This window comes from Herpailurus yagouaroundi, unplaced genomic scaffold (assembly GCF_014898765.1).
Source record: "Herpailurus yagouaroundi ecotype Mexico unplaced genomic scaffold, PumYag 210, whole genome shotgun sequence".
NCBI lineage: Eukaryota > Metazoa > Chordata > Mammalia > Carnivora > Felidae > Herpailurus > Herpailurus yagouaroundi.
This window is the reverse complement of record NW_024412441.1, coordinates 6,662,997-6,688,169: the sequence shown is the minus strand read 5'-3', so window position 1 is coordinate 6,688,169 and position 25,173 is coordinate 6,662,997. Positions and strand designations below refer to the sequence as shown.

The 25,173-nt window shown below is 38.7% G+C and overlaps 1 protein-coding gene and 1 non-coding gene across 3 annotated transcripts in view; one reads left to right on the top strand and one right to left on the bottom strand.

Moving 5' to 3' along the window:
* Positions 1–25,173, top strand: part of SPTBN1 (spectrin beta, non-erythrocytic 1) — a 199,741-nt gene that overhangs the window by 13,961 nt on the left and 160,607 nt on the right. The gene's annotated exons all lie outside the window — the stretch shown is intronic.
* On the bottom strand, positions 17,734–17,840 carry LOC121016499 (U6 spliceosomal RNA). The gene has a single exon (XR_005784314.1). It is a non-coding gene; the product is annotated as a U6 spliceosomal RNA (small nuclear RNA).

Below are 25,173 nucleotides of genomic sequence, written 5' to 3'. Positions count from 1 at the left end.
TGAGGCTCAAATGTGCTAATTAAATATATTTTTTTAAAGCAAGAATGGAATGTAGCAGCATGTGGTTAACCATTCCGGTTTGTTTTTGAAGAGGACTTTTTTTTTTTTTTTTTTTTTTTGGCCAAATATTAACAATTAGAGAGTATGTTGACTGAGAGGATGTATTACTAGGTTACACTGTTTTTTTAAAGGAAGTAATGGGACTTATCAAATACTGATATAATCCTTTAAAATATATCCTGATTAATAATCTGCTTCAAAATGTAGACAGTGAGAACATTACTAGGGTTTTAGCATCTGTAATTAAGGTGTTTGTTTTTTAAGATTTAATCTTGCTTTTCCCTCTCTATATCCGTTCTCCTTCGTTAGTTGAGGAGTACTCAGCCTTCTTTTGGGCAGTGAAGTACAGCATTTCCCCCCCCCCCCCCCCCAGTTTGATCAGTATTCTAATATTTATTTTGGGAACCAACTGTACATTGGATCATTTGGACTAAACGGTATCCACACAGATGGTGGTCTGATTTTTTTTGTTTGTTTGTTTTTTTTTTAGTCAGACATTGTGCAAAGTGATCTGATGGGAATAAATGGCAGGTTGGTTGTGTAATGTGGCCACATTTTACTTAGTGTATCTTTAGAGATAAGTGGGATGTGATTCCAACAAGGCTGTGCATCAGAAGTTGGAATGTGTTGGAGAACTGCCAGGAGATTGGGAGCAAGCTGTATGACAAGCACTAATGCGGCCTTGGCCTGCCTTAAAATAGCGACCGTTCACAAAATATCTTGAAACTTGTCATTTCACTTGAGCAAAATCACTCCTGTAAACATATTCCCAAGAAATAGAAATGGTTGCTATCCTCTTTAGTTTAGTAAGGTTTACTATTATTTATCTTTTTGTTCCAACAGTCTTAAAAAAATCTTGTGCCTGTATATAGGAAAATTCTTCTGTGTAACATATTATCTTGGGTAGTTTTATCGGGACTAATTAGTAAGGCCTTATCCCAAACTTCACATTGAGGTTCCTCTGCCCCACTCATCCCTCTCACTGCAAAATATGTAGTCTCCATGGTTTAAATAGAAATTTGGGCCCTAAAGGATAAAAACTAAAGCCCTATATTTTATGTCATAAAATATATGTGGATATGAATTGTTGATGTGTGAACACTAAAACATTGTAGAAGGATAGTAAAGGGCATTGGTTACTGTCCTGCAGAATGTTTTTTTTCTTTGTTTATTGCTTTTTTGGGTTTGTATTAAGTTTTTGCCATTTATCTGCAGCACTTGATTCTTGTTTGTAATTGATTTACTTTCTAATTCTGGTCTCTCAATTTAAAAAAAAAAATAGGCTTGTTTTTCAAAGTCAGGATGGTAAACTAAGGAGGACTGGGGTGTGCAGTCTTTCGGAGGAGTCCTGTACAGGTTTGAGCCCAATGGTGACATGATCATCACCTGCAGAGGATGAGGCTTAGTGGTGGTGGAGGCTGCCTGTGGGGATAATACGGTCAACTTACTAGCTTGGGTACTGTGAAGATGACATTTTAAAAAAAGGAACATTTAGATTATTGAGAGGAAATAAAATAAGAACAGAGAGGACTTGGATGTTAAATATAATATGAAAACAGTGAGGGGCACCTGAGTGGCTCAGTCGGGTAAGCGTCCCACTCTGAATTTCGGCTCAGGTCATGATCCCAGGGTCATGAAATCAAACCCCATGTCAAGCTCAAGCTGGCTTGGGATTTTTCTCTCTTCCTCTGTTTTTGTCCCTCCCCTCCTTGTGCTCTCTCTCTCTCAAAATAAACAAACATTAAAAACAAACAAACAGACAAAAAAAACAGTGAACTTCATCTTGAAGGGCTTAAATACAAACCAAATTTCTGTTAAGAATTTCTTGAAAGATGTTACTAACATATTTTAATTATCCTCTAAAGTCCATTAGAAATTTGGACTTAGACTAATTGCAGTAATTTTAGAGCTTTTTAGAGTACTTTGCACCATGGCTTTGTTTCTTATGTATTGCTGTGGTTAGATTTAGAAGTCATGAATTTTGCTTTGTCATTTTCAGTATCGTACACATATTTCAGAGGGCCTCTTCTCGTATAGAAGCATTATTTCTGGCTCTTATGTAAGTGCCTTTATACAGAGATTTTTATTTTATACTTATCAGGGCTTTGGTCAATAGAATTGAGGTTATCTTTCTATGTATGTTTTTAGAATATGTAAAAAAAAAATTTTGCGTTTTTACCACATGGAAAAATGTTCTGTGGAAAATGCATGGATACATCTTCTTTAGCTGTGCTGATCTTTTCATTTTTAGATGGCAAATGAGTTCTCTGTATGTTATTGTTGATATGTTGGAAAATGTATTTATTGAGCCTGTGATTTCTAAGTTGTTTTATGTTTTTGTCTTTTACACATTCCTTGTTTTTTAAACATACTCTTGGATAAGCAGATTGGTAAATCGAGTTCAGAAGATGTGAACTATGAGCTACAGCCACCAGTTTTCTTTTTACTTAACACACCATTATCTGATCTGCTTGCAAAACTATTTTGGATGGTTTTCAACTCAGATCATTTAATCTTGCAAGAGCCTTCAATCATTCCCTATAAGAAGATAAAAAGTAAAATATTTGATATCCTTTTCCTAGGTTATTGTCTCAATTAGAAAATTCTTCATTTTAAATTTACACTTGCGTACTGGATGTCATCTCTCTGGGTTTCTATTCCTTGTATTGGCACAAGCTCATAAGACTGGGAACAAATATTTAGCATTCAAAATATTCCAGGCAAAAATTTACGGAATTTGCTTATAAATGTTAGGGGATGCACAGAACAGACACAGGGTTTTAGCTGGCTCTTTGTGCAGTGTGAAGGCAGATGGAAACATTACAGAAATCTGCTGCAGATGGCAGTGGAGTGGACAGGTGAGGACCACATGGAAGTTCATACCAGGCGTAGATGGAGTAGTGAGTTGGTTTATGAAATGCTAGCCATCTTAGATGTTTCTACAGCTGTTGTCAGCTAGCTGAAAATAAATTCAACTTGCTGGAATGGTAAGAGTTGCTGTCTGAATAGGCTTAGATAAAATAGTGCTTTAAATGCCCATGACAATGTCTGTTGTAACATTATTATTATAGGGAAAAAATGGTAATGAACCAAATACTCATCATTGGTAAGTTAGTGGAAGAAGTATTATGAAGGCACTACAATGTAGTGGTTAAAAGTGCCAACCCAGGGGCGCCTGGGTGGCTCAGTCGGTTAAGCGACCGGCTTCAGCCAGGTCACGATCTCGCGGTCCGTGAGTTCGAGCCCCGCGTCAGGCTCTGGGCTGATGGCTCGGAGCCTGGAGTCTGTTTCCGATTCTGTGTCTCCCTCTCTCTCTGCCCCTCCCCCGTTCATGCTCTGTCTCTCTCTGTCCTAAAAATAAATAAACGTTGAAAAAAAAAAAAAAAAAAAAAAGTGCCAACCCAGGGGCTGCCTGGGTCTGAATCCCAGATCTACCATGGACTCACTTTGTGACGTTGGGCATGTCATTAACCCTACTGTACTTGTGTTTCCTCATCTGTAAGATGGGGGCAATGATGATACAGACCTTGAGGGTTCTTGTGAGGATTAAGTAAGTGGATATAAATAATGAGATTAGTCTAATAGTGGCAAATATATAATTATTAGTTATTATATTGATAAAAATATTATTGAAGACATTCTAATAACAGAGCTTTTTAATATAAAGGAATAAAAGCAAAACACAAATTTATATAAATGATATGATCTCTTGCCATTTGCAACTACGTGGATGGAACTGGAGGGTATTATGCTAAGTGAAATGAGAGAAAGACAAAAATCATATGATTTCACTCATATGAGGACTTTAGGAGACAAAACAGATGAACATAAGAGAAAGGAAAAAAAATAATATAAAAACAGGGAGGGGGACAAAACAAAAGAGACTCATAAATATGGAGAAGAAACTGAGGGTTGCTGGAGGGGTTGTGGGAAGGGGGATGGGCTAAATGGGTAAGGGGCATTAAGGAATCTACTGAAATCATTGCTTCACTATATACTAACTAATTTGGATGTAAATTTTAAAAAATAAAAAATAAAGTTAAATAAAAAAACAAAAAAATGATATGATCTCAACTATGTAGAACAACAGACACACACACACACACACACACACACACACAGAAGGAAATACTCCACATTTTAAGTTTTTGTAAAGTGTGGTGGGATTGTGACTTTTGTTTTCTTTTCAGTGCTTTTCTGTATTTTCCAATGTTCACCAATAAGCATGTCTTACTTTTATAATTTGAAAAAATAAACTTTTTTTCAAAAGTGCATGTCATGCCTTGTAAACAGTTAGTATGTTAATTATAAGAACATCCTGTTTATTCTTTGAAAGCTCAGGACATACCATTTGGCCAGAGTTTGATTCTACAGTACTTTCACATTCTTATAAAGTGCCTCGGCAATAAAACTCCAAACTTTTTTTTTTTTAATCTCATGACTTAGATTTTTCTGCTTATTCAGATGAATGGTATAGTAAAAAGAATGGAACATGTAGTTACATGAGTTCCATTTGTTAGCAATATGATCTTAGACAAATTATGTAATAGAGTTTTGGTTGTATCATGTGAAGGGGAGATGATGCCAAGGATGATGCCAGATGATGGTAGTTATCATCTACCAACTACCACTGTGTCAGTCTGTACACATTTCTGGCATTCAGTAAGTGATTCTATGTCCCTTACTGCCCACCTTCACTCCCCACCCTTGTCAACAAACAAACTAAATTTGGTCACTTCAAATTCGTCCGTACCATGTTGTTTAGTTTTAACTCCTTCATCTTCATTGCTTAATGTAAGATTCAGTAGACCAAAGTGGCTTTCATAAAGATTCATTTTTATAAGCTTATTCTGCTGTCTATCCGCCCGTTCTTCTCATACATCTGTGTATTTATTTTGTCACTTCTAGTCAATTTATATAGCTCTATTTAAGACATTTCCCTTCCATAGTGTATCAAGCAGTTTAGGCTTGGTGTGTAGTAACAAACATCTCCAAAATCTCAGTGGCTCAAAGCCATAAAAGTGTATTTCTGATTCATGTTACATGTCCATCATAAGATGGCAGGGGGCTCTGCCTCACATTTTCTAGCTCAAGAACCCTGGCTGATAGGTCATAGAAAAGCCCTTGGCCAGAACTAGTCACATGACCTTGCCCAACTGCAAGGGGAGCAGGCAAATGTAATCCATCCATATGACCAGAAAGAGAAGAGACTGGGTATGTGTGATGATTAGAAGTTTTTGACCAAACCTAGATAACAGTGTAGGTCCTTTACATTGTCCATCAAGTTCTTTGAAGCACTAGCTTTGCAGTATGTTAACATGTATTATTTATGAAGAGAATGCTAGGCTAAGTAAAATGTAATAGGTTAGAACTTTTATAAGCTAATACGTATTCTGAGGGAGAGGGAGAGAAATAAATATATGGTGTTTCCCAAATTTACCTGACCTTGGAATTCTTTTTTTTTTTTTTATAGTCTCTCTTAGGCTTAAGGTTTCATAAAATGTACTTGGGGTACACTAGTCTAGTATGAAACACAGAGCAAAAACTAGAGTTTCATTTTAATTATTACATAGACTAGGAAGAAGCTTTGTTTTTATTGTTAGAAGAGTTGCTTACTTGAAGAGTCTGATTTCTATTATGAATCAAATTGCAGGCCCTCAGTTTTTTAAAACAGTCTTTTTTAAAAATTTCGTCATTATTGGTTATATGCCTGTGTTGAATCCATATGATTTTTTCTTCATTTAGTTGCTGTTGTGTTCCAAGCCTACCATTGGAAAGAGAAAGGTAAACAAACCGTGACCACACATCTTAGTTGTTAGAAAAGATTAAGTTGGTTTGAACAAATGACCCAAACGCATAGAATTTTTTTTATTGGCTTCAACACTTTTTGTGGGTTCCCTCTGAGTTTCCATAATAAATTTTCTAGAAGTTTTGACACTACTGAAATGAGAGCTCTGGTAAACAGAGAGACAACTTTTTTTGAGAGGTATTGCGTATTTCTCTACCAAAAGGCTTTGGATTTAAACACGATATTTGTTGCCAGGGATTTTATGCCTGCATATGTAACAAATCTCAGTATATGGAAGCTTTCACTTAAATGTGGCTGTAAACTTCATGTAATAAAACTTTAGGTAAGGAGGTGCTCTTCCTGTTTCATGACTATGCATGAGTAAAACTTAATAATGACCAACTCTCCAGACCTTTGAGTTTATGGCTTTTTTGTTTTCTTTCTGTCTTTTTTTTTTTAATTGATGAATTCAGTTTTTATTAGAAATTGTATGAAATCCAGGCTGAGAATTGAGTTTTCATTTTGTCTTTTCTTTGTTTTTTTCCTTTGTGAGTGAAAAATTGCCCAGGGCAATTGTTTCCTGATGGGAAACATGCTTCTAAATCTTTCAGCTAACTCAGTAGCACCCTGCTGCCCATCCAGCCCCTTTACCACTGCCATTATAATCAGGACCTGGCCAGTAGTAAACCTGCCTTTTGAAGGTGACTGGGGACGATTTGAGGCAGGGAAAATCTTCTTTAGAGCCATGGTTCCATTATCCTTTTTGTTGATTTTAGTATCACTGTTGAAAAAGCATTCATGACCCATCACAAAAACATTAAAAAGCATTTTTCACATGGCCTAGGGCTGACAGAAGTCAAACTTAATATATCCGAGGAGTGTCACAAACATGAGAGCCATCCCTCTTTACCACAGGGCTGCTCCCAAGCCTACTCACGGGACCCTTGCCTGTGGCAGGTCTTCCCTGTGTTTGAAGACCTCAGATCTTATGTTAAATTTCAGTAAAGGTAGCCTTGGTGTAGGTCTGCTTTGGAGGGAGGATTGTTCATTTCCTTCAGGGAATAGTAATGTGGCCCCATCGTGGATCTTGTGGACCTGCTAGGAAGCCAGCTGTTAGGAAATTTTGTGGTAGAGTAATGTTTTCCCATTGCAGGCTGCAGCTCATGGTCAGAAAGATTGTAGAGAATACATAGAATTAGAAGCTTTAGAGCTGGGCAGGACCCTATGGATTTTAGTAGTCCATGCCTTTTGGGGAAAGAAGGAGACCAGCTCAGAGAGGCCAGGTAAAGCCACACAACCTGTTGGTAAGGGCTGAAATTGCCACCACTACTTACTTGGGCCATTTTAAAACTATACATACATGGTGAGGCTACAAGTTAATGCTCATGTTTGCTGTTTTCACTCTGTCAAACTAGCATTAATGTTTAATGGGAAATATTTATTGGGAAAATAGATAGTGTTTTCCCATAGATTAAAAAAAAAATGAGAGAGTTGTTTGCTTTTGAATTAGGGAAAAAAAGAAAGCCCATTGTGTATGAAACTAAAAGTCGGCACATACAGCATACCCACCTTTGTCTTAATAGAAATAGCAAACACCTGTGTCCTGGCAGCTCAGGCTAGTCTGGAAGAAGGTGAAGGTCATTGTAAAGTAGAAAAGGATTTGGTTAAATATTGCTCGGATAAGCTGAATACCTTTAAAAATTTTCAGACCCAGGGATGTGAGTAGAGGCTGACAGGAATTCTCAGTGCCCACAGTGGGTTTGTGTTGTATTTTATCAATGATTTAAAGGGGGATAAAGGACAGTTCTGAAAAACATGGTCTTACCAGTTCTACCCACATGGATTTGTCAGCATGCAGGAAATCTGGGGTATGATGGGGTGAAAGTAAAAAGAATAAATCCCATCATCCCAGTCTTCTGTGGAAGGTAAGACTTGGGAGGGTATCTTACAGTAGTTGAGTTCTGTTTCTGGAGCCACACTACCTGATGGAAGCCTGCCTCTGCTGGTTATTGAGTGTGGGTCTTTGGTAAGTGACCAGGTAATTTATTGTCTAAACTGGGTAGTTTATGAGAGTGAAAGGGGGCCCTCTTAACAACTGTGTCAGGACAGCATGCATAAACTCGGATTGTCTGAGGCAAACCAGGTAATATGGTCATCCTAGGCTTATCAAATTATTCCATCTTTGTGTCTCAGTTTCTTCATGCTGTAAAATGGGAGTGATGATAGTTCTCACTTCTTGGGGGAATCAGATTAAGTCCAATAGAACATGTGAAGTGTTTTGAATGTTGCTTGGCACATAATAACTGTTCACTAAAGTCATCTATTAAAAAAACTATTATTTAGGATACTTAATTCACATGACAACCACTTACATATTCAGTTTACTTTCTGGTATCTTCATATTATTTCTCCATAGAAAATTTTGCTTTTAATTTTATTGATGGAATAATAACATTTACTAATGACTACTTCTATTTATGGCACCATCTCAAACTTAATTTACTTGATTTATCTGAGGCCTTTCCTCAGATAAAGGCCCTGAAACTAAAATTTACTGTTACTGTGCCAAATACCCAGGTATATGCACTTAGTTATATAATTAGCATCTGTGGTCCAGAGAAGGAAAGGCATTGGGACACATGTTTATCAGGTGGTGGCAAATTAGTGTTCACACTAGGGACACAGTTTTTATAGTTGGCCCTGAGAAATAGGAATGGTTGGATAGTTGATGGGGGGGCGGGGATGCCAAAACTAGGTCTCTTCCTTGACTCTCTCAAGCTGGATTTTCCCAGCACAGTGATGTGTCGGGTTGATAGATTTGGGAAAAACAAAGAAACCAGAATGCCCAGTTAAGTTTGAATTCCAGATAAACAGCACATCTTTTTTAGTATAAATACGCCTTATGCAATATTTGGGGGTTACTTCTACCAAAAATTAATTTTTTATCTGAAATTCATCTTCAGTTTGTCTTTCTTTGTTTATCTGGCCATCTAGTTATATAAAGAGCCTTTTTACCCTATTCAGTCTACCTCGCATTCAGATATATATACAAAAGTATAGTCCAGTTGCTACTGTAAACTTTGTGTGAACTATAATATAAAAACGCACATGTGTTTTACTCTCCATTGGAATGGACAGTTGAGAAGTTGTTATAAGGAGCTGCTGCTGGGTACCCACCAACGCTAAGATGAAAAGGAATATCATCTGGTTTGCCACAGCAGCAGGGATTACATTTGCTCTGTGAGAACTTCTTGGCTGTGAATGTGGATGGACTTAAGCCAGCCCTTTCTCCTTGGAGGGGAGGCCGTTGGGTAAGGTGAATTGTTGAAGCCTTGGTCAACTCAAGTTCTCAGTTTTATGACTGAATTATGTTAGTAGTAATCAGGGAAAGTGGGGGAAGATGTAATTTTGGATTATTTATATTTCACCTCTCAGTAGAGGGAACAACTTACTGTCATTAAGAGTGACCTTCAAATATTCTTCCCATTAAAATCGCCTCTTCCTGTTTTTGACTTTCAGTACTGCTGCCTAGAAAATGCTGGTGAATTTTTTGCATCAGCCTTGGAACTCTGTCAGCATTCCACCTGAAGGGCACTGTGTGCCTTTGGGAAATGCTGATTGGAAGATTAGAGGCTGTGGGAACTTGAGTGACTGTTTGCATTTTTTTATACTCTGGGTATAATGCCTCTGTTAAGTCAAGCCTCAGAAACAGAGCTGCACCAGGTTAATGATACACTTGATGAAATTAGTAATGGCAAGTGAAGGTTGACATTGTGCCCACCCGAGAAGAGCGAGCCAGAAGACATGGGTTTTGGAGTGATACTGGCTTTTTAATTACTGCCATTTAAAAAGTTTCATGTGCTCCATGAAAAGGCACAAGTGTCAGGTTACTCTTTGAAGAAAAACCAACAGTGGCAAGAGCTTGCTGTCAGACGCAGATAGTATGTGGGTGAGTTAGCCAAGGAAAAATAATCCACTTAGAGCTGTTTATTCAAAGTGCTAGATTTGGAGGTGCATTTTGTTGCTAATTGGTGCCTTTCCAGAAAATAAATTACTTGTATGTAAAGACACAGGCTAGCCAGGCTCTGGATGCTGATAGTTATTTTGAAAAACTCTTTTCCTTCCTTGTTTTACTTTCCTTTTTGAGCTCTTTCCTTTTCTACTCCTTGCTTTCTTTAGCGGCCCATTCCTTTTGGACATGGTTTTGCTCTTGAAGGAATTCTTCTAAATTTGTCCTCATGTCTTGGGATTGATTTGCACGATGGGGAGAATATTTGACCCAATTGTTTACATAGCTTAGTGTTTGTCAATGTTTTGTTGGATGAGGATTGGCTATTAATGGTAGAAATTTTCGCATTTTAGAGCAGTGATACTCCTTCTTGTCAGCACATTGACATCACCTGAGGAGCCTTTAAAAATGCAGATGTCTGGGTCCCATCCCAACAAAATTTGCTTTAATCATCTGGTGGTAAAATGAGCACTGGGACTTTTAATAGCTCTCCAGGTGATTGAAACATACAGCCCAGTTTGCATATTACTCTTTGCTCTCAGAATTATGACTCTAGTGTATGCTGTCCAGCAGGGTAGCCATGAGCCTTATGTGGCAACTTACATTTACATTAATTAAAGGTAACTAAAACTAAAAATTCAGTTCCTCAGTCACACTGGCCACATTTCAAGTGCTCAATAGCCACATAAGTCTCATGGCTACTGTTTTGGACAGTGAAGATATAGAATGTTTCCAACATGGCAGAAAGTTTAGATTCAGGCTCTCTCTGTAGGATGTCAGCAAAACAGGGAGAAGCCATGAACATTGGAGAGTTCTGACACAGGAAAGACAGACTTGGAATAGAGCTAATCCAGCAGGACCTGCCAGTACCGAATTACCACATACGTTTTTAGCAGCCTTTTTCTCAATGGCCTTTTGGCACCAGAAGTCTTGCAGCAGTTGGTGAGATGGATTATGTGTCGCATCTTGCTGAAAGGCCCTGTTTAAAGCAGGCTGGCCTGCCGGGGTGTGGTAAGGGTGAAGGGCAGGAAAATGTGAACTCTGAGGAGTCCAGGGCCAGGAAGGAGAGAATTAAGCTTTATTTTCTGCAGAGCTGAAGAATGCCCTTTAAGGGACTAAAGCCTGAGAATGTGGGGTAAAACTAGGTGAGAGGCAAAAAATCCCTTCTGTTGAAGAAATACCTTCCCCAGTTGTTTGCCGTCTCAGCTGAACTCTCAGATGTGGGAGAGAAGGGTGGTGCTAGCTCATATTTCCAGTGAAATTTCCATTGTGGGTTCCCATGTTCTGGAGGGAGGGCAGATGGAGGTTAAGAGAATGGGATCAGACTAGATCATTTTTATTCAGACATGTCACATAAAATCCAAGTACGGTAGGGTTAAGGAAAAGAGAAAACGGTAGAGGCAAAATGTAGTATGCCGAAGGATGTAGATTTTCTAAATGATGCTTTCTTCAGGCAAACCCTCTTTCTAGAATCTGCCTTCTTTCCGAAATCTACTTCTTTTCATTTTATTGTTTATTTTTGGCAGTGTGTTGAATTCTGTTCCTCTTCTCATCCCAGAGTGCTGTTTCTTGCTTCATTATAAAAGGTGGCATGTCACATGTCCTGCATGGTTACACAAGCTGAGTGTGAGTGTGTGGATGATCTCTTGGGACCCTCTTCCTCAGATTTCAGTGTTGTGCATTATCTCATCCTAGTGGCTTCTTTGTGATTTATAGTTTCCTCCTTTCCCTCACCATTAAAAAAAAAAGTCCTATCTCTTGTTATATTTTTGGCTACAGAATAACTCCAGATGGTACATTTTGTATAGGGGGAAAATAACAGAATTTTTCACACTTTCTGTGAATTATTTTCCTACTTTCAATTTTAATGAAGTTATTAATCTTACAAAGGACTCATTTGTAAAGACACTAATCATGAACAAACACACTTGTGTACAGTATTTAATTCCACTGGCAAAAATTAAGAATATTATTACCCTTACGCCTTTGTATTATTTGTTACCGTCTTACATCTTTAGCATCAGATGCTAAGGTAATAATCCATTTTTCTAGAAATGGAATGAGTGCCAAAAGTGGGATCAAATAAAATGATGTAATCGAAAGTACTTGGAAAAATACATGGCAATATAGAGATGTAAGTTACTGATTTTTACAGTTATAATTCTGAGTTGAGAGCTGATATGTTTCAAATGATGAAGAGCTTTTGCAAAGAGCATGCATACAGAAATCCCTAAGTGGGCATGTTTTGCAAAATATTACTGAGTATGTGGATTATTTATAGAAAATGTTCTTTACTTTGAAATGATCTTTTCTCTGTGGTTTTGAATCAGTTGGATTTTTCTGGATCAAAGAGAGGACCTATGATCTATTCTTTGAGCCTGAAATAGTTTTAATCCTCACTGTGTTTCTGTATGAATACAAGGAACGCTTTAGCATTCATCATCCATTCTGATCTCACAGAGCCATCCCAAGAATCTGTTTAACTTTTCTGGTTGATGATGCAGAGAACAGAAAACAACTTTCAGACATTTTCTAAACAGATCTTTTAATTCCCAAAATATTTAAAGGGTCTTCTCTGGTCGTGCTCTTAAGTCAGGTAGCGCCACGTAAAAGGGAAACTAGGTAGGACATCTGAACAATCTTGAAATTACTGAAGTGGTGGCAAGAAACTTCTTTCAAAAGTCAGTTTTCCAGAAATTTCTGATTGGGAATAAGCACTTTAAAATAACTGAATTCTCTCATTAATCTGCTACATCTTAGTTTTCCCTCAGTAGTGGATATGTTTATAAGGTTGCTTCCGCAGCCTAGATGGGCGTGGAGCTTCAGTTGGAATGTTGAATACTTCCCATTGCTGGGCTCTGTGCTGGCACCAGTTCTGCCCTCATGGGACAAGTGTTCAGAGGAGGAAATAGGGAACCAGTGACGAGTCCTTGTCATTGGTATAACTGTGGACATAGAATTGACATGTCTTATTTAGGTAGGTGACAGATATGAGGGGATAGGGACAGCTTTCTGAAGGATGATGACCTGAGATGACTCTGGAAGAATGAATGGTGTTAGCTGGAAATATTAGGGGGTGGAGAAGTCCCACCCGAGGGAACAGCATGCACACAGCCATTGAGAAAGAAGATAGTGTGCGTTGGGGAAGTGTTCTGCTATGGCTGGCGTGGAGGGACTGTGTTGAATGTGGTTGAAGCAAGATGAAAGAGGTCTTACATACATTGAAATGAGGTTTTACCTCAAAGATGAAAGGGGAGGCTTTGAAAGATTTTAGGCAAGTCTGTGTATTTTTCAAAGCTCACTTGAATTCCAGGATGGAAGAGAATAAATTTTTGTAGGGCACAATGGCAGAGTAGGCCATAATTCTATCAAGAAACACTGAGGGACTTTACCAAAGTCAGGGTGATAGCTCATAATATTTAGGGGGGGTCCAGAGAAACTGTTAATAATAAACCTGACTGACAGCAAAAACTGAATCCCCAAGGCATCGTGTCTGTCACTGTGAGGTTTTACCTTCACGTAGTCATACATTATGAAGAGTCTCCAAATCTATATTCAGTGGTTAAAGATTGTCCACATTATTAACAATTCTTTGTAGTTTTCAAATATTTTCTGATTACAATTAGAAAATTGTAGATATTATGATTTGAACTATTGTGGTGGTCAACATTCTTTTTTTTTTAATTGTTTTTTTTTAATGTTTATTTATTTTTGAGACACAGAGAGACAGAGCATAGTGGGGGAGGAGCAGAGAGAGAGAGGGAGACACAGAATCCGAAGCAGGCTCCAGGCTCTGAGCTGTCAGCACAGAGCCCAACGCGGGGCTCAAACTCACAAACCGTGAGATCATGACCCGAGCCAAAGTCAGACGCTTATCCGACTGAGCCACCCAGGCGCTCCTGTGGTGGTTAACATTCTTGATGAAGAACTGATCGGAAATTGTTGATCATATTATGTAAGAATAATTTTTAACTTTTTAATTTTTTAAAATTTACTGAGAGAGTAAAAGAGCATGTTAGTGGGGGAGGAGCAAAAGGAGAGAATCTTAAGGAGGTTCCATGCTTAGTGCTGAGACCAACTCTGAGCTCAGTCTCAAAGTCGTGAGATCATGACCTGAACCAAAATCAGCAGACACTTAACTGACCGAGTCACCCATGTGCCCCTGTGAGAATAGTCTTTTAGAGTAAATATGTACCTGAGGAATCTCATGGAAAGTAAAATTTTAAATATCATATTTTAAGTGTCTTATAGCCATGTACCATTTAAAGTAATTTTCTTGAAACTTCTCTGGTTTGAAGAATCATTTTTAAGTAGCTGACTTCTGATTTTTCTCTTTTCTAAATCCAAATTGTCTTATTAGAGTCTTTGCTTATAGACCCTTAAAGAAACAGGCATTCCATATTGCTGGTGACCATAGTTAAGTTCTTAGATTCTGTTTCCAGAGAAATAATGTGGTACTTTAAGGGCTTAAAAAAAACCCAACAACCCTGTAAAATATTTGTTTTGAGAAATACATAATTAAAGAAAAAAATTATGATTAGGAAAGTAATACATTTAAGAATTTTCCTGTGATCCTGATGCTATTCTATCCCCTGTTAACATTTTGATAAATGTCCTTCTTCCTGGTCTTGTTTATTCATACTTGCTCACATACATACAACCACATAATTATACTTTTGTTTTTATATAATTGTGTTCCCTTTGTTATGTCATGAGTTGTGTCCATTTAAAAAAATTTTTTTTGAACATTTTTTTTCATGGCTATGTAAAGTACCCATGGCTATGTAAAGTACTCTTATTACTGGGCATTTAGGTTGTCTTCACCTTTTTTGCTGCTATAAAAAGCCCTGTGATGGCATTACTGAATTCAAACTTTTATCTGAATTCTCGTTTTTCTGAAGATTTCTAAGAGGGGAATGCCTAGATCTAAGGAGTTTTATTTAACACCTGTTCTAAGGTTATGTGTTCCCAGGACCTCCTTGCAGGTGTCTGTTTGACTTCTTCCTATGACAGATAGCTTCAAGCTTAAGCAAGCTTGATTTGGGTTTTGTTACTTGAACGGTTTGTTTCCCTAACATTAAAAAAAATGTTCATTTATTTATTTTGAGAGGGAGGGAGGGAGAGAGAGAGAGAGAAAGAGAAAATCCCAAGCAGTGCAGACCCTGACACAGGGCTTGAGAGAGAGAGAGAAAGAGAGAGAGAGAGAAAATCCCAAGCAGCACAGAGCCTGACACAGGGCTTGATCTCACCAACCACAAGATCATGACCTGAGCGAAATCAAGAGTAGGATGCTTAACTGACTGAGCCACCCAGGCTCTCCCCTGCTTCTGTAACATTTATGTAAAATCATAGTGGTCTTTGTGCTGAGGAATCATGGGCATGCGTGTTAGGTCTCAAGCAAAGATACTCCCAGCCTGCAATAGAAATGTACTTGACTGCTGTGTAGAATTTCCTTTCTTTTCATCTGGAATGAGAATGAGATTTATTGGTTTGTATAAACTAGAGCAGAAGGGTTAATAGAAATAATAAAAGTTGTCAGACTGTTTAGCTCTATTATGCTTTTATACTTAGAGTCCTTTAAATCTAGGGGCGCCTGGGTGGCGCAGTCGGTTAAGCGTCCGACTTCAGCCAGGTCACCATCTCGCGGTCCGTGAGTTCGAGCCCCGCGTTAGGCTCTGGGCTGATGGCTCAGAGCCTGGAGCCTGTTTCTGATTCTGTGTCTCCCTCTCTCTCTGCCCCTCCCCCGTTCATGCTCTGTCTCTCTATCCCAAAAATAAATAAACGTTGAAAAAAAAAAATTTTAAATCTGTTTAGAAAATTGTTGTGTAGTGTAAAGCATCCACAGAATATTGAATACAGTGTTTACCAGTGAAAACCCAATCTTTTGAAGTTTGGATAGAACCAAGGAGCAGTTTTCTTACAATTTCCTCTGTGTTCCAGATTACTCTTATTTTTGTATTCTACAAATGTATGCTTCTATCTGTTCTGAATTTAAATAGGTTTAAGTTGGGGGGAGGGTCCTAGACTAAGAATGTTTCCATGTAGAATTGCTTTTTCTATTTTTAGCTCAAGTTGTATTTACTGCAGAATAGTCGTTTAAACAAGAGGCCCTTAACTCTCACATCTAATTTTGAATGCCAGTAGAACTGGGTGACTGTCAAAGGCACAGAAAGTTAGCATAACTTCCCCAAAGTCACATGAGTGGGTTACTGTCTTTTCTCGGAACATATAAAAAGAAAGGGTCCTTCTTCAAGACTGATAGAATCACAGTGTCATGCTCTTTCTCGCAACACCACTGTAGAGAATTACAGAGAAAGAAGCAATTAAATGGTGCCATCCAAATCCTGAAAAGAATGAGGCTCAATGTAGGGGAATTGGGCAGTGGATAGAGTGTGAATTTTTGTATAACTGTAATTGATATAGGCATGACTCATTTGAAGTTAAAAAAAAATACTTCAAATGTGAAGACTGAATTTTAAAAGTTACAGAGAATGATTATTCACATTATAAAATGACTCATCCCTTATAAAAGGGATTTATTATCTTTCTTTTAAAAGGATATTCCCCTAGTGCATTTGGGTACTTGTCTGCTCATTGTCTTTTGTTTTGTTTTGTTTTTTTAATTAAATTAGAATACTCCAAGATTCAGTTTCTTAAAAAACTTACACTATGACCTGTGATATGACCGAGGTGTTCCACTCCTAAGACATTTACCCAAGAGACATGAAAGCACGTATCGACACAAAAACTTGTATACAAATGTTCGTAGCAGCTTTATTTGTAGTAGCCCCAAACCAGAAACAGCTCAAATATCCATCACAGGTGAATGTGTAAATGAACTGTGTTGTATCTGTACAATGGAATACTACCCAGCTATAAAAAAAAAAAAAAAAAAAAAAAAAAAAAGTATTGCTGTGTATAACAACAGGGCTGAATCTCAAAGTAATTATGAAGAAGACAGACAGAAAAATTTCATACTGTGTGATCCCATTATTAGAGAATATGTAAACTAATCTATAGTGACAGAAAGCAGATGTGTGGTTGTCTGGGGGGTGGGGGGGGTGTGAATACATGGAGGTGGGACAAGAGGATGGACTACAGCGGGGTATGAGGAAACTTTTTGGAGCGATGGATGTGCTCATTGATTGTGGTGATGGCTTCACAGGTGTATACATATGCCGAAACTTCTCAAACTGTGTAATTTATATATGTGCCGTTCATTGTATTTCTTTTTTTTTTCAGTATATGAAATTTATTGTCAAATTGGTTGCCATACAACACCCAGTGCTCATCCCAAAAGGTGCCCTCCTCAATACCCATCACCCACCCTCCCCTCCCTCCCACCCCCCATCAACCCTCAGTTTGTTCTCAGTTTTTAAGAGTCTTTTATGCTTTGGCTGTCTCCCACTCTAACCTCTTTTTTTTTTTTCCTTCCCCTCCCCCATGGGTTTCTGTTAAGTTTCTCAGGATCCACATAAGAGTGAAACCATATGGTATCTGTCTTTCTCTGTATGGCTTATTTCACTTAGCATCACACTCTCCAGTTCCATCCACGTTGCTACAAAGGGCCATATTTCGTTCTTTCTCATTGCCCTGTAGTACTCCATTGTGTATATAAACCACAATTTCTTTATCCATTCATCAGTTGATGGACATTTAGGCTCTTTCCATAATTTGGCTATTGTTGAGAGTGCTGCTATAAACATTGGGGTACAAGTGCCCCTATGCATCAGTACTCCTGTATCCCTTGGGTAAATTCCTAGCAGTGCTATTGCTGGGTCATAGGGTAGGTCTATTTTTAATTTTCTGAGGAACCTCCACACTGTTTTCCAGAGTGGCTGCACCAATTTGCATTCCCACCAACAGTGTAAGAGGGAAAAATATGGAACGCTTCATGAATTTGCATGGCATCCTTGCACAGGGGCCATGCTAATCTTCTCTGTATCGTTCTAATTTTAGTATATGTGCTGCCAAAGCAAGCACTCATTGTATTTCTTACATGTCAACTATACCTCAGTAAGTCCCCTCTCCTCCTGCCTACTGGTTCTACCACTCTTGCATCCCTCCCAACCCACTCAAAGTCAAGAACGTGGGCAAGAATGGGCCAGCATTGTAGTCTGGGGTACAGAATGCTGTGCTAGATATGGGCATAGGGGTACAATGAAGACACCTGCAGGAGGTGATCTTGAGCTGATTAGGAGAGAGGGGTGTTACATCTGAATCTGGGAATGTCTGGAATGAAGGTATATGTGGTCATTCCAGGGGATGAGACTGGGGGAAAGCAGAGGCCTTGTGTGCTTATCGGAGAGTTTGACCAGTGTTGAAAGCCCTGGAGCATCACTGATAGCTGGTAAGTAGGGGGAAAGACAAAATCAGCTCAAAGCCCTTGCCCATATCTGGGAAAATGAGGCAATAATATCAGGTTCAGAGCTCAAGGAACCCATAGGAGATGCTACTCCCCAGTCCAAAAAATGTTCCTGCCAGAGAACCTTGTTATCCAAGAGGGGACTATCTTGCCAGGCTCTGCTCTGTCCAAGAAACTGCATACCACATTGGAATCCCACCTGTACAAATACTGAAAATTTTTCATTTCAAAAATCAAAGTGTTCTTTGTAGGAACTAAGAAAAATAGGTTTTTTTTTTTAAAGAAAAATGAGAAAAATTAAATTGCTTTTCATACCACCAGCCAGTGCTAACTTTTAACATTTTGGTGTATACTCTTCCAGCTAAAGGTATGTTTTCAAAAAAAAAAAAAAAAAAAAAGAATCATAACATACTCATTTTGTTACCTGCTATTTCATCTGATAATTGTCCCATATTTTACATATATCTATAAAATATCATTGTTTTTATTTTAGGCTTGAAAGTCTACATATTTTTTATGTATGTGAGCATGTGTGTATATATGTGTATGTGTGTGTCTGTGTATATATATGTGTGTGTGTGTTTGTGTGTGTGTGTATCATTATTTATTTAACCAAGCTCTTTTTGGGAATTTTGTTGTTGTTGTTAAAACATTTTTTAAATTCTGAGAACATGAGGATTTTATTTAAAAAGGAAAATAAAGAATCCGTAGTTTATTAAAATTTTATTCAAACATGTATTTTTTTTTTAACGTTACAGAAAAATAGCCTTGGTCTACTGGATGTTAAAACCAAATGAAGGGGAGGGAGGTCCATTTCTAGAATTACACATGGGTACATACAGTGGTTCTTTGTTATCCAGTGATAATTATTTCATCTGTGCTGTTCGCAAAAAGCAGCCACTGATGTGAATTCTGTTGTTTCAAAGGAAGATTTCTTCCTTATCAGAAATAAGTTAAAAAGTAATAAATACCAGAAATAAGTTAAAAAGTATAAATAACAGTAATAGTTAACTTTTTTAAATGTTCCATGTATTGTAAATATTTTATGTGCATTATTTCCTTTGATTCTCAAAACAGTTCTATGGAATATAGGTTCAATCATTATTTCTGTTTTACAGATAAATTAACTGAAGCACAGAGAGGCTAGTAGCTTACCCAAATAAGTGATTCATTTAGATTATGAAAACATACTCAGTGTCACGTCATTCGTGCGCACAGACATGCAAATTAAAATAATACTGCAATACTAATTTATAGTATTATGGTTAAGATCACTTAACCATAACACTTGAGGAGGCTGATCAGGGGAGAGGGGAAACAGGCCCTCTTGTATAATAATCCTGGTGGGAAAGTGCCTTTCTGTAGGGCAATAGATTGCTTTTCTAGAAATTTATCCTAAGAAAATAATGGGCAAGGTTACAATGATATTACCACATTTATATAAAAAAAAAAAAATACTGAGCATAGTTGTCCTCTAAGTTGTGTCTTATAGGGACTTGGTTAAATAGATTATAGCATATCCATACTGTAGAAAATTGCTCAGCTATTGGAGATGATGATTTGGGCATGTGTTTACAGAAATAGGTGCTGAGGAAATAGTAAATAGGGGTAAACATATAGTGTGGAACATGAGGATCCAACATCTGTGTCCACTTTGAGCTCTTGGTTGTGGGTATTTGGCTCTCCATGAGGAGCCAGCATACCTGGCTTCCTCTGTTTTCTGTAGTGCCGGAGAAACTAGTCCTCTTTTGACCCAGAGAATGCATGTCCTTTCAAGGAACCCCTGAAGTTTCTGTGGGGAACCCTCTAGGGTTTTCTGAAAATAAGTAGGAGAAGAAGGAAGAGGAATGATGAATATCTTTCATTTAACAGATGCAGAAGCAGAATTTTACAACTGGGAAGTCCAGCCATAGCAGAGCTATGAATTTGTTTGGTTTCTCCAGCCCGCGTGTAAGCCCACTTGAGTACCTTTCCTCTTCCCGTGAGACTCGCTCCACCCTATAAGTTTTCCTCTTTACCTCTTTATTGTTATGGCTGTTGGTGCTAGGACTTGACTTTTGTCCTACCGGAATTTACCTTTCCAGGGTTTCATCTTCCCTCAAGTCCTTGTGGATTCGGATCTTGTATTGAACAAGGATTCAGTGTTACTGTTCTTAGGGTGATTGAACTTTCACAACTGCCTTTTTCTTAAAAGTGTAACTATTTCGGGAATTGGCAGAAATCGTAACACCTCCCCACCCAACCCCCCCACCTTCATGGCAGCTCACCATGAATCCTTCCCCAAGACATAGAACTTAAAGGCTGCCTTGATATCAAGAACTTTCTTATGTTACAGAAAGAACCTTCTGTGGTTCATTTTGAAAAATATCTGTAAATATTTTGAGAACTGAATTTTGGGAATGGCTACCCTCTGGCTGAACTCTGCTACAAAATCCATAAATACAGGGTTTCAGTCTTTCACAGCAGGACAGGTGCAAGTGTGTGCCAGTGAGTTTACAGCCAGAGACCATTCTGCAAACATCCTGCCAAGAGAAGAGTTGAGAATAACAAGGGAAAAAAAAAAAGAGTTTCTGGTTGGCTTTCTTGTTGAAGACATTCGTCAAGAGTCATGCTGCTGTCAACTTGCTTTTATGTATTTTTGCTTAAAGAGAAGGTGTTAGAGTCCCTATTGGAAAAACCCTTTGTGTTGTTTTATTAGGTTAGGTTAGGCCTGGAGATGGGACCTTAGGTCTGGAGGTAAACCCAAATCAAGGAGGCAGCAATAGAATTTTGCCTAAGAGCATAGATTGGTGCCTCCATTGGGGCTTTCTGCAGTGATGAAAGTATTCTCTGTTTGTGCTGTTCAATACTGTAGCCATGATCCACATGTGCATATGGCTAGGACTGAGGAGTTGAATTTTAAATTTTATTTAATTTTATTTAAATTTAAATAGCCACATGTGGCTTGTTGCAACCATACTGGATGGCATAGGATAGTAGACTCACAATCTGGACTACTTGGGTTCAAATCCCAACTCCACTAGCTTTGACCTTTGACCTGTGCCATAATTTTCTCATCCATAAAATACAAAAGATAATAGTCCCTACCTCATAAAGGTTATTTGAGGCTTAGGCCGGCACACAGAGCTATGTATGTGTTAAATGATGCAAATATACATACCTCTATAAAGTTAAAAATTAAAGCCCGATCCACATTGTATTTTCTTTCAAGAAGCTCCCAAGCATCAATGATCAGTGCAATTTTCTTAAAACCCTTTAAATACTATGGAGATGAGTGCTTACTTTTTGCCAAGTGCTATGCTGGGTGCTGGAGATAAACATTGTGGGACAAAAGAGACCTTGTTTTTATTCCTCATCCTAATGAAATAGGTAATGTTCTAGCAGAGTATTCTCATCTGATGGATATGGAACTTTAGATTGGGATAGGACTATAGAAGTGTAGGGTGAGTAAATGTTTCGGTGTAGACTCAGAAACTTGCAGCGGCTGTGCCTGCTCCTGGCTGGCGAGTTGGGCTTTCAGCTCTCATCTTCTTACTGCTGACTCATGCTTCCCATTGCACTTGTGGGGCCAGGTGTGACTTGAGCCGCTCATTTCCTGCTTCATGAACCTGGATGTGAGGTTACTGTGTGTTCTCTTATGTAAAGGATTGATGTCTCAATTCTCAGATGATGATCCTTCTCCTATTTGGGATCTTATTTATAAGATAGTGGCAATATGATTTAGTAGTTTGGGGTTTGTTTTAATTTTTATCCTTAACGAAATAAAAGTCAAAACCCTTGTTGGTTGCTCCATTTTTTTTGGTTGGTTGTTTAACTTAACCGGTTCATGAGATTGAAAAGTCTCTGCTGGACCATGTCATTGTCACTACATTGGTTTGTATAAACTTAAAAAAATAATAATATAAAGTCCCAACATTTATAAACTACTAAAAGTGAGAGGCTTTTGAACCATAATTGATTTGACAACAAGTGGACATATGAAGGCAGGTTGACTGTTGGTTTGCCTCTCGATTCGCTTTCAGCACTTGCTAAAAAGTGGAGGGAGGGGAAGAGAATGGACCGGTTTGCTTTACATATGAAAAGTATTAAAATGTCAGCCACTGACAGAAGAAAAATTGTTTAAAGTTAAGTCTCTAAATGATGTCCTAAAAACACAACATTTGTAATTATCTAATTAAACTAATAAAGGCTACAGGTAATAGAAGTAATATGGGGCATTTTCTGGCAGATAAACCTTCGGAAACATTCACATCTGCACATGATTATGAAGCCCTGTTGTTCCTTCACCTTCTCTTTTCCTTAGCCCACATTTCTCACTATGAACTAAAAGTACATAACAATAAAACCCTGGACAGCAGCCAACACAGAGTTTGGCTAACTTTGAGAGTGTTTGTGAAAGTTGAAAAAGCAATGCAGCTGTTACACTGGGTACTTTCCAATGGAGAATATGTTTTCCAGATGAAAGAGCAAATAGTAATTTAAATGTAATCAGTATTTTTGGCATCTTGGTATTATAATTCTTTTCACTTTTTGTTATGTTAATTGTTCATTTCTTAGAATTTGTTTTGTACTTTTCTGTGGTCTATAATAGACTAAAAATGAGGGAATGAACGAATGTTTTAGCCAGTTCTTTGTTTTAAAAGAAAACAAATGACAAGGAGTCTCATTTGTTAGCTAAAGACTTAAATAACCACAAAATTTTCATTAAAGATACTTTATTGTGAGACTCATGTTTCAGGCAGCAAGAGGGAAGAACATCTAAATCCCAAATACAGTGTCCAAATTTTAGAACTGACTGGAAACTTCCTAGAACATTCAAGCAGGCTGCAACATCAGTGTTTATCAGGTGTTCTCAGGATGGGGCTGGCTGGAGATGCCCCTTTCTCTGACAGACTTGCCTAACGCTGTGATGAGCTCACCTTTTTCCTCTCCATCCACCACCCTAAGTGGGGAGGAGTGCAGATGATTTCCCTTGCGTTTGAGGCTTAGGAAGGCTTTTGTTTCCTTTAGGCGGGAAGGGCCTCTATTTGATCAGTAAATCTCAGCCCTTAGTTTTAAAGGTCCCGATGCCCACCCACATCTGAGCCTACTTAAGTCACAGAATTACCGCGAGGGATTGTGATGTGTGGCTGGAAACTGCTGCTGTTCCAGTCTGGACCTCTCTCTTTACAGATGGGGAAACTGAGGCCCTGAACCTTGAGGTGACTTGTCCTAAGGCCCTTCTGGGACTGACATAAACATGGGATAATTGGCTTCCGGAAGAGATGTCACAGTCTCTGATTCTGGATCTCTGGTGATCTCCTGGGCGTCTGTCCCCTATGGAGAGCCCGGCCAAGCTGCTACAGAGGGTAGGACCCCATTAAGGAGGATGAAGCATTGATCAGCCTGTCCCTTTCATCCAAGTAGAAACTGCCCTCTATTTCCCCACTGGAGCTACCACATTCCTCAGTGAGAGGCATGATAAACTGCCTCAGGTTCTCTGTTTTGTTTTGTTCTGTTTTTTCCAGAAACAAATAGGTTTGCAATTAACTAAAATGAGATGGCAGCTTCCAGACCAGTTGCTGTTTATCACGAAAGAGTCTTTGGTATAGCTGGTCACGCTTGCGTATCTTAGAAGCCTCTTTCTCTATTACTATTCTCTAGGGAATAGTAGAGATTATTTAGGCAGTGTTCTGGATAACTGACAATTTCTAATGCTACCTGTATCCATTGAGGGTAGTTTAAAGCAATTAAGTGCTAACCTGACTGGACAGTAAGGTACAGGTCTGCAGCATCAAAGAGAGGGATTGGACCCCTGGACTCTGAATTGGTCCGTGACTTTTTGTGTTGGAGGCTTTGTCTAAAATGCTCTCTTTACCTGCCTACTTCTGCTGGCCACTTGGTCAGGTCTGTGCACAGTGGAGGGTGGTAACCTGGCTTGCCCCCTGGCCCAACACAGGGCACATGTGGCGCAGCCTACTTGGGAGATGAAGCTTCTGAGGAGAGGAGAGTACAACGGAGGGGCTGGGGAGTTGTGAGACAAGAGGAAGCTGAGATATGGAGTGACTTTTGTGCATAGAGACTTTTGAGAAAAATTTGATCACATTTTTGGTTAAGTGTTTACAGCTCCCTGAAAATTTGTGCTGCAGGTGATCATTTGCATATTTTGGAATGTTTGATTGAAAACCACTTGCATTTTAAAGCAAGACTGGATTAAAGGGCCTTGGTTCATTTCCAGACCTGCTGTTGATTCTTGTAACATGACAGCATCCATTTCCAAATGTAAAACTAGGAGAAATGAAGAAAATAAAAATGCATTTTTCTTTCAGGACATGAATCAGAAAATTCATTCATCTCTTATCTAAAAGACACTCACCGGCCTCTGAAATACCCCCCTCCTTTCCATGAGAGACAGTAGCTGTGATGGGGAAGCTGGTGGTTTTCTGCTTTTTAGCCCTGAAGGCCTCACCTCTGCTATCATCTGGAAGCTGATGGTGAAGGTTTGTTATTCTTGTCAGGAGCAGGTTCCAGAGACCTAAGGAATGTAGACAGTAATGGACAGCTGGCATCAATTTAGCGCTGTGGGATGGTCAGGCTGATAGAATGGTCTAGCTGTACCTGCCCGCCCCTCCTCCATGAGGAGTTGGTTTACATCAGAGAGGGCTGCTCCTGACATTGCTATTTCTGGCAACAGAGGCATGGCAGAGATGCAAGATCCCTCCTGCTATTTAGAGGAAATGAAATAAATATTCACTTCAGAGAATACCTTTTGGGGCTGGGACGTGTATGCATGCAGGCTCCCAGCCTGCTTTTTCTGCAAAGTTCTGTACATAAAGATTAATGGACTTAGTCTGAAGTCAGACAGAGATGTGTTAATGAAAAATCTATCTCATTGCAAAACCAAAGGTAAACTCTGGCTTTGGTGTGTGTGTGTGTGTGTGTGTGTGTGTGTGTGTGTGTGTGTGTGTGTGT